The following is a 7,837-nucleotide window of genomic DNA, read 5'->3' as shown; positions in this document are numbered from 1 at the left end:
CCAGTCCTTTCTGGCCTGCCAGGTCTCTGTGGATAGGTCTGTTGCCAATCTAATGTTCCTGCCATTGTAGGTTACATATCTCTTGTCCCAAGCTGCTTTCAGGATTTTCTCTTTGTCTCTGAGACTCATGAGTTTTACTATTAGATGTCGGGGTGTTGACCTATTTTTATTGATTTTGAGAGGGGTTCTCTGTGCCTCCTGGATTTTGATGCCTGTTTCCTTCCCCAAATTAGGTAAGTTCTCTGCTGTAATTTGCTCCAATATACCTTCTGCCCCTCTCTCTCTTTCTTCTTCTTCTGGGATCCCAATTATCCTAATGTTGTTTCATCTTATGGTATCGCTTATCTCTCGGATTCTGCCCTCGTGATCCAGTAGTTGTTTATCTCTCTTTTTCTCAGCTTCTTTATTTTCCATCATTTGGTCTTCTGTATCACTGATTCTCTCTTCTGCCTCATCCTAGCAGTTAGTGCCCCCATTTTTGATTGCACCTCATTAATAGCCTTTTTGATTTTGACTTGGTTAGATTTTAGTTCTTTTACTTCTCCAGAAAGGGTTTCTCTAATATCTTCCGTGTTTTTTTTCAAGCCCAGCTAGTATCTTTAAAATCATGATTCTGAACTCTAGGTCCGACATTGTACTAATGTCCGCACTGAGTAGGTCCCTGGCAGTCGGTAGTACCTCTTGTTCTTTTTGTTGAGGTGATTTTTTTCTGTCTTGTCATTTTGTCCATAGGAGAACAGATGAATGAGAGAACAAAATGCTAACAGGGTAACAACATTCCCAGAAAATATACTCTAAGCAAATCAGAAAAGACCTGAAACCAGGGGAAAAGAAAGGGAAAGAAAGAAAAAGAAAAAGAAAAAGATAAACAAAAACAGAACAAAACAAAAAAACCATAAATGATCAGATATGATCAGGCTGGTGCATAGATCAGTGCCACACACTAGATTTTGGGTGTATTTGGTCTATTAGAAGAAAGTGCCTCCCAAAATTTTAAAGAAAGAAAAACTTACATATGTACAAAAATAAGAGTTGATACGATGAAGGGATAGAATAATACTGTAAAGATGAAAATTATAAAAAATTTTATAAAAGGAATTGATAAGAAGTTGTTTGACAAAGAAAGAAGAGGATTTAAAGAAAAAGAAAAAAAAAGGGAGAGAATGTGATCAGGCAGGAGACTAGAACAAGGCCATACACTAGAGATTTAGGATATTTTTGATCTGTTAGAAGAACCTGCATCTCAAAATTTTAAAGAGAGAAGAACTTATACATATTTGCCAAAAATAAGGGTAACTACTATGAAGGGATAGAATATGACTCTAAAAATGAAAAATAAAAATGTTTTTTTAAAAAAGGGATTGATAAGATGTTGGTTGAAAAAGGGAAAAAGAAAAATTCAAAAAAAAAAGATAGTTAAAAAAAAATTAACTTTGAAAGACTAAAGAATCATGGTAAAAAAGCCATGGATTCTATGTGCATTATTCCCCTAGCTCTGGAGTTCTGCCGTTCTCATTGATTGGTAAACTTGGTCTTGGCTGGCGGTTCTCGCTGATCTTCTGGGGGAGGGGCCTGTTGCCGTGGTTCCCAAATGTCTTTGCTGGAGGTGGAATTGCCCCACCCTTGCCAGTAAGGCTAAGTAATCTACTCGGGTTTGCTCTCGGGAGCTTTTGTTGCCTGCAAGCTCTCTGTACAGCTTTGGAGGTGGAGAGTGAAAATGGTGGCCTCCCAATCTCTGCCCCAGAGGAGCCGAGAACTCGGGGCCCCACTCCTCAGTGAGCCCCAGAGAAAAGTAATCAGTCACTCCTGTCTCCCCGGTCTCCGGCCACACTCCGTGCTCACCCGGCCTGTGATCAAGCGTTTCTGTCTCTGGCACCGGGCTCGGTGTGGAGGCTCCAAACCCAGTAGATCCCTGCGGTGCACTCCCGCGCCTCTCCTCCCGGGGGAGGAAGGAGAGTCTCCCCGGATCTGCCGCTTGTTGGGTCCCTGCTGGAGGAGCAGTGGCCCGACTGTGCCGCGGATCACGGTTTATGGCAGCCCCGAGCTGAGAGCCCGCGCCTCGGCTCTGTCTCTGCAGCCGGCTTCCCTGCTCTGATACCTGGGAGCTCGGCCGCACTCAGGCACCCCTGGTCTTCCTGTGACCCTGAGGGTCCTGAGACCACACTGTCCCACGAGGGTTCCACCCCCCGCTTAGCCACTGGAGCGACATCCCTCAGCGGAGCAGACTTCTAAAAGTTCCAATTTTGTGCTCCGTGGCTCTATCACTTGACAGAAGTGGCCGATGGAGGCCCCCTCGCCCGCCTTCTATCCTCCCAAATATCGCCTCTGATTCACTTCTCTGCACGTCCTACCTTCCAGAAAGTGGTCGCTTTTCTGTTCAGAGTTGTTGCTATTCTTTTTTTCCATCTCCTGTTGAGTTCATAGGTGTTCAGAATGGTTTGATCCCTATCCAGGTGAATTCCTAAGACCAGATGAAATCCAGTTCTCCTACTCCTCCACCATCTTGCTCCACCTGTACCTCTCATTTGGTTCTTGCCACAACCCTTAGAGGTATGAGTTCAGGGTTACCATTCCCATTTTTAACAAATGAGGAACCTGAGGCCAAGAGAGGCCAGATGCCTTGAGCTGCTTAAGGAAAGAGGTGGAATAGGATTCGAGGCTTCTGGCTCTTAGTTCAGTGCTCTTTCCCTTGGTCACAACTTACAGGTTTATAAAAATTTCATAGAGGCCATTATGAACAGTAAAAGTCAGAGGCCATCAGAGGCCTCACTCAGGGCTACAGTTACCATGAAGGTCCTTGGTTCAACCCCGTGCTCATCTTCCCCCTCAGTTTTGCTGCTTTTGTCTTGGCTGCAGCCGCTGCTGCCTTCTATGGATCACCTGGTATGCTCCAGGTCCCTGGGTCTTTTCTTGTTCCTCAAACACGATCTTGAGATGTGATCATCAGCACAGAATTCAGCTTTCTGCGCCTCTGTATTTCCCAACACATGAATTCAGACCCTTTCCGTGGGAGCTCCTTCCATGAGGAGTCAGAGGGACTTGCTGCATACCGTCAGTCTATCTGTCTGGGAACTGTGGGCTCCCCCAGTTCCACTCCAGAGAGGTGTGAAACCCAGGGAGGGGCCAGCTTGTTCTGTTGCAAGGGGACAAGTGCATGAAGGAAATGTTTTCACGACTGCAGCGCAGGGAGAACAATAAAGCCAGTCCCGCAGGGAGGAAGCGCACAGGGTGTCTCCAGGTCTCACATGGAATAAATCATGTGTAAGGGCTGTGGTTAATGTTCAGTTTGAACGAGGCCCACACAGCTGGGACACTCTGTACTTTTGATCTGGACTTTCAAGCTTGGGTGATGCCAGGAAATTGCATTTAGTGGACTGAAGTCTACAGTATAGAAAATGAGAAGGGATTGTTATTAAAACAATAGAGACCGTTTCCCCCCCCTCTCTCCCCCCACACCTGTTGAGCCTGTGAAGTGTGTGAATCTCTGCTCTGTGAGGGGCACCTAACTCTGGAAGCCTGGGAAGCCCAGGGGCACGTCACCCTGCCTGATCTGCTTTTGGATAGAGCCCTTTCTAGGACTCCACACACACTGAACATGTCAGAGAGCCATGACACGTGTCACTGAGTCATCTCCACCAGGCCAGTCATTTCAGCATAGGAAGCCATGCACCTGCACTTTTTTTGCGGTGAAAATAACTAATTTGGGTGAAGTGTTTAGCCAGCCTTGTCAGAGCTCAATTGATTAACTTTGTACCCATGGCCAAACCCAAACCCTGAGTGCTGTGGAGATAGAGGTAACACCAGAATTGGTGCTGCAAGGCTAGCTTTGCCTCTTTATGATAGGACTGGAGAGTTTATTTCAATAAAAGAGGAGAGAGGGAAAACCACCCCACACTCACTGGATTCCCCACACCTGTCAGGTGGACCCAAAGAAGAGTTTCCTTCCTTCCTCTCATTCTTCCCATTGTGGAACGGAGTGGCAGGGTAGGCTTTCCACGTGACTTAGAGTGCTGGGATGGGTCCCAAAGCAGAAGGGCATCAAAAACAGCCGATTTTGCTGGAGAAACAGAAATACTTGCTAGCTTCCTATTTCCATATGACTGTGTCATTGGGGACTGACATATTTCCAGAACAAAAACCCCCTCTTGTGATAGATGTACTGACATTAAGTAGTTGCACACCATCAGGTGAGTGTACTGATGAATGCAGACGTGGGGGGCTTGTTAACTCCGTATGAAGAATCCTAGTATCCAGCTGCATTTGATCTTAGGTGATCCTGTGGATGGAGGAAGCGAGTATCAGTGTCATCTCCCATCATGCCGTTGGGCACATGAGTCTTACCAAGCAGGTCAAGGAAAAGTGGGTGTGGAGTGGAAGGGCAATACATTAATAATTGGCACAGAGGCTAAATTACGTGGTCAAGGTCTTCAATCAGAATATGACACTGAAGCAGAAGTGGGGCTACAAAGAAGAAAACCATTTACTAGATGAGACGTTGATCTTTTGGCCTGGGGTAGTTACGAGTGGAGACGTGTGGAAAGAGTTGGTGGGACACATTTTATCTTGGTGATTTTAGTTGGAGGGAGCTAGTTTCAGTGGCCTGTGTTCAGGTATCTTCTATAGTTACTTAAATCTTGAAATGAGGGCGTGCTTGGTTATTCTCTCAGCTTCATAATTTACCTTTCATAACAAAAACATTTGGCAAGTGGCTAACAGTAAGGATGTCACCAGTCTACTTCCTACCAGTTTTCCTCTCATGTGCTGGGCCAGATCTGCTCCAGATAGATGTGTGGAGAGATCTTCACAGGTTCTCAGTGCTCTGTCGCCATACTTGGAAAATTGAATGGGCCTTTTCACCTCCGTCATATTCTAGTATATATTAGTATATTCTAGTAGAATATTAGACAAACCTGAAAAGCTACATTAAAAAGTCATCATCATAGGTAACTGGAAATGATTAAATAGCACATGAGCGTGGTCTTGGCCCTTGCTGTAGAACCAACATAGGAACAACTTTGGTGTGAAAAAAATATTGGACTGATGAACTTAAGTCATTTTCCCCTTCCTGGGCCTCAGTTTCTGCTTATGCATCTGTGAAGGTACTTTAGCTGCTGCTACAGATCAACCCTCTAGTGGCTTAATATAATAAAAGTGTCTCATTTGCATAGAGACCCAGTGGGTGTTCTTGTTGCTTGCCAGACTTTCTTATGCTCATTCAGTGAGCATATTCTAGCCCTGCCCTGTCTGTCTTGTCATTGAGTTGGTCGATGAAGAAGAGCTGAAGATTATGTGGGAAGGTACATTGTTGTTGGTTTTGTTGTTATTGGGTTTTTTTTTCTTGGATTGTTGGTCTGCTTTTTTTTTTTTTAAGGTTTTATTTAAATTCCAGGTAGTTAACATACAGTGTAATATTATTTCTAGGTATACAATATAGTGGGGAAGTACTTTCTAATAGACATACATTATAGCTGCTCATATTTCATTGGCCAGAACTCAGTCACATGGCCATTCTTAATTGCACATGAGGCTCATTAACGAATTGTAGTTTTGTGCCAGGAAGAAGAAAAACAGATTTGGTGAACAACTAGTTAGTTCCTACTCAACCTTTAAAAATGAGGCATTGCAATATGACCTCCTAAGTTCCCTTTTTGGTCTAAAATCAACCACTGCAAGAGTCCAAGATCCCTGTGCTTTATGAACTCGTGCCCTTTATGTGAACTGCTCCATATAAGACATCCCAAAGGTGATATGAAAGATGACCAGTACCTGAAGGGTGAAGAAAACATTTCCATCAAAATAGTTCAGTGAGTCCAAAAACATCAGTCACCAGTAAAATATTTTTTTAAAAATTAAAAAAAAAAAACAACAACCCAGGGAGTCATGATGGAGTAACTGGGACCATAAACAAGTAGAAAATTGGATCAAACATATGAAACAGTTCTTTGCAGACACGGAGAACAGACTGCACATAGTGGACACAAGTAAGGTGAACCAGTAGCCTTGGATTTCCACCTCGAGGCCCTTTCTAGACCAGGTGTGGGGAGAATGGTGCTTTCCAGACAGAAAGCAGTGGTGTTGACAGAGGTCAGGGCTCAGGGAGGTGGAGGTGTGGAACTGTGGTACAGGATATCAGACAGGCAGAAGCTATGCAGAGAAAGAGTGCCAGAGATCTGCACTGTTTTCCTCTGGGTTCTCTTGCTAATTATAAAACTGAACATACAGAATATAAAGTTCCATGATTCCTGGCAAGAATGACGAGATGTAAGATGAATAATTCCTGGAGCTGGGGTACCTGGCTGGCTCGGTTGGTAGAGCATGTGACTCTTGACTGTGGGGTCCTGAGTTCGAGCCCCACATTGGGAGTAGAGCTTACAAATTAATAATAATAATAATAATAATAACAACAATAATAATAATTCCTAGAGCTTACATGGGAGTAGGAGATATTCACATTCTATCCAGCCAAAGTAGACGGTCTTGGTTGAATACTTGGGACACTCAGGAGAGACACTAAATGAGCTGTGCCTTGTAGTGTGGTAGTCCTAGAGTAGGAGCACTTGAATGTGTATTTTCAGTTGTTGAGTATACTGCTGTATATGTGGTAATTAGATTATTTGTTGTTTGTACAGATTTTCAGTGTCTCTACTGATACTCATAACTACTTGCTTTTTCAGTTACTGAAGAGATAGGTTACACTCTTCAACTGTGATTGTGGATTTATCTTTTTACTTGCCTTTAATTCTGTGGATTTTTAAAATTTATATATATTTTAGGTTATATTATTAGGTATAATCAAATTTAGGGTTGTTAGATCTTCTTGTTGGATTGATCCTGTTATCCTAACAAAATATATTCCTTTATCTCTACTGTTGTTAGTATGGTCAGAACACCTTTCTTTCTGTCAGTGCTTACACAGTGTATATATTTTCCATCTGTTTACTTTGAAACTTTGTGTCTGTTATATTGAGGGAATGTCTCTTGTATATGGCATATATACTTATATATATACTTAGGTATAGTTGATTTTTCTTTTTGTAAATTTAGTCTGACCATCTTTGTATTTTACTTACAATCTAATCTATATTTAATAAAATTATCGATTATTTGGCTTTAAATCTGTTATCTTGTTAAATGACCTTCTGTGGCATTTGAGCCAATACATATGTTTGGGTTTGTTTATTAAAGTGTTGAGTTTAACCTAAGTAATATAGGAAAATAACTTTAAAAAGAGAAAAAAAGTACTCTTTTTTAACAACTTAAGGGGTGAAATGCACCATTATTAGATAACATTTTATCCATGATGATTGGTGGGTGGTTGTATTCTTGAATGTACATCCATCCCTTTGCTTTGAAGCCTGCCAGGTGGCCCGCATCACCCTGTGAGGCCTCCTTCAGGAAGGGCAGGTACCTTGTCCTCTGTCCTCACCCTCATATCTCTCTAGTCATTGCATCTTAACTGCATCTGCTTATTTACAAGTCTCTGGGTCTCTGGGTCTCTGGAGAATGAGAGCTTCTCAGCAGGAATCATGTCCTATTAACTCTTATCGCTCAGTCCCTGATGCATAAACAACTCCTAATTTTTGTTGAGTAAGTGATGGATGCATGGCAAGTTTTAGATTAAACCCGGTGGCATAAGTTTGGTTGGTAAGACCAGGAGTGGCCAAAAAGGTCCAAGATGATCCTGAATATTCCCTTCTTTGAGGGGTTCTAAAGGAATTTTGGTTAAGCCAAGAATTGGACTGCTCTCTTTTGTTGACCCGAGCTCTCACAAGTGGGGCCTAGAATCAAGTCTCTTCTTTTGTGATGCCAGACAATTAGTTTGGGAAAGAAAATTTTC

Source organism: Neomonachus schauinslandi, chromosome 10, assembly GCF_002201575.2.
Source record: "Neomonachus schauinslandi chromosome 10, ASM220157v2, whole genome shotgun sequence".
In the NCBI taxonomy this organism is placed as follows: domain Eukaryota; kingdom Metazoa; phylum Chordata; class Mammalia; order Carnivora; family Phocidae; genus Neomonachus; species Neomonachus schauinslandi.
Note: the sequence above shows the minus strand (reverse complement) of the source record.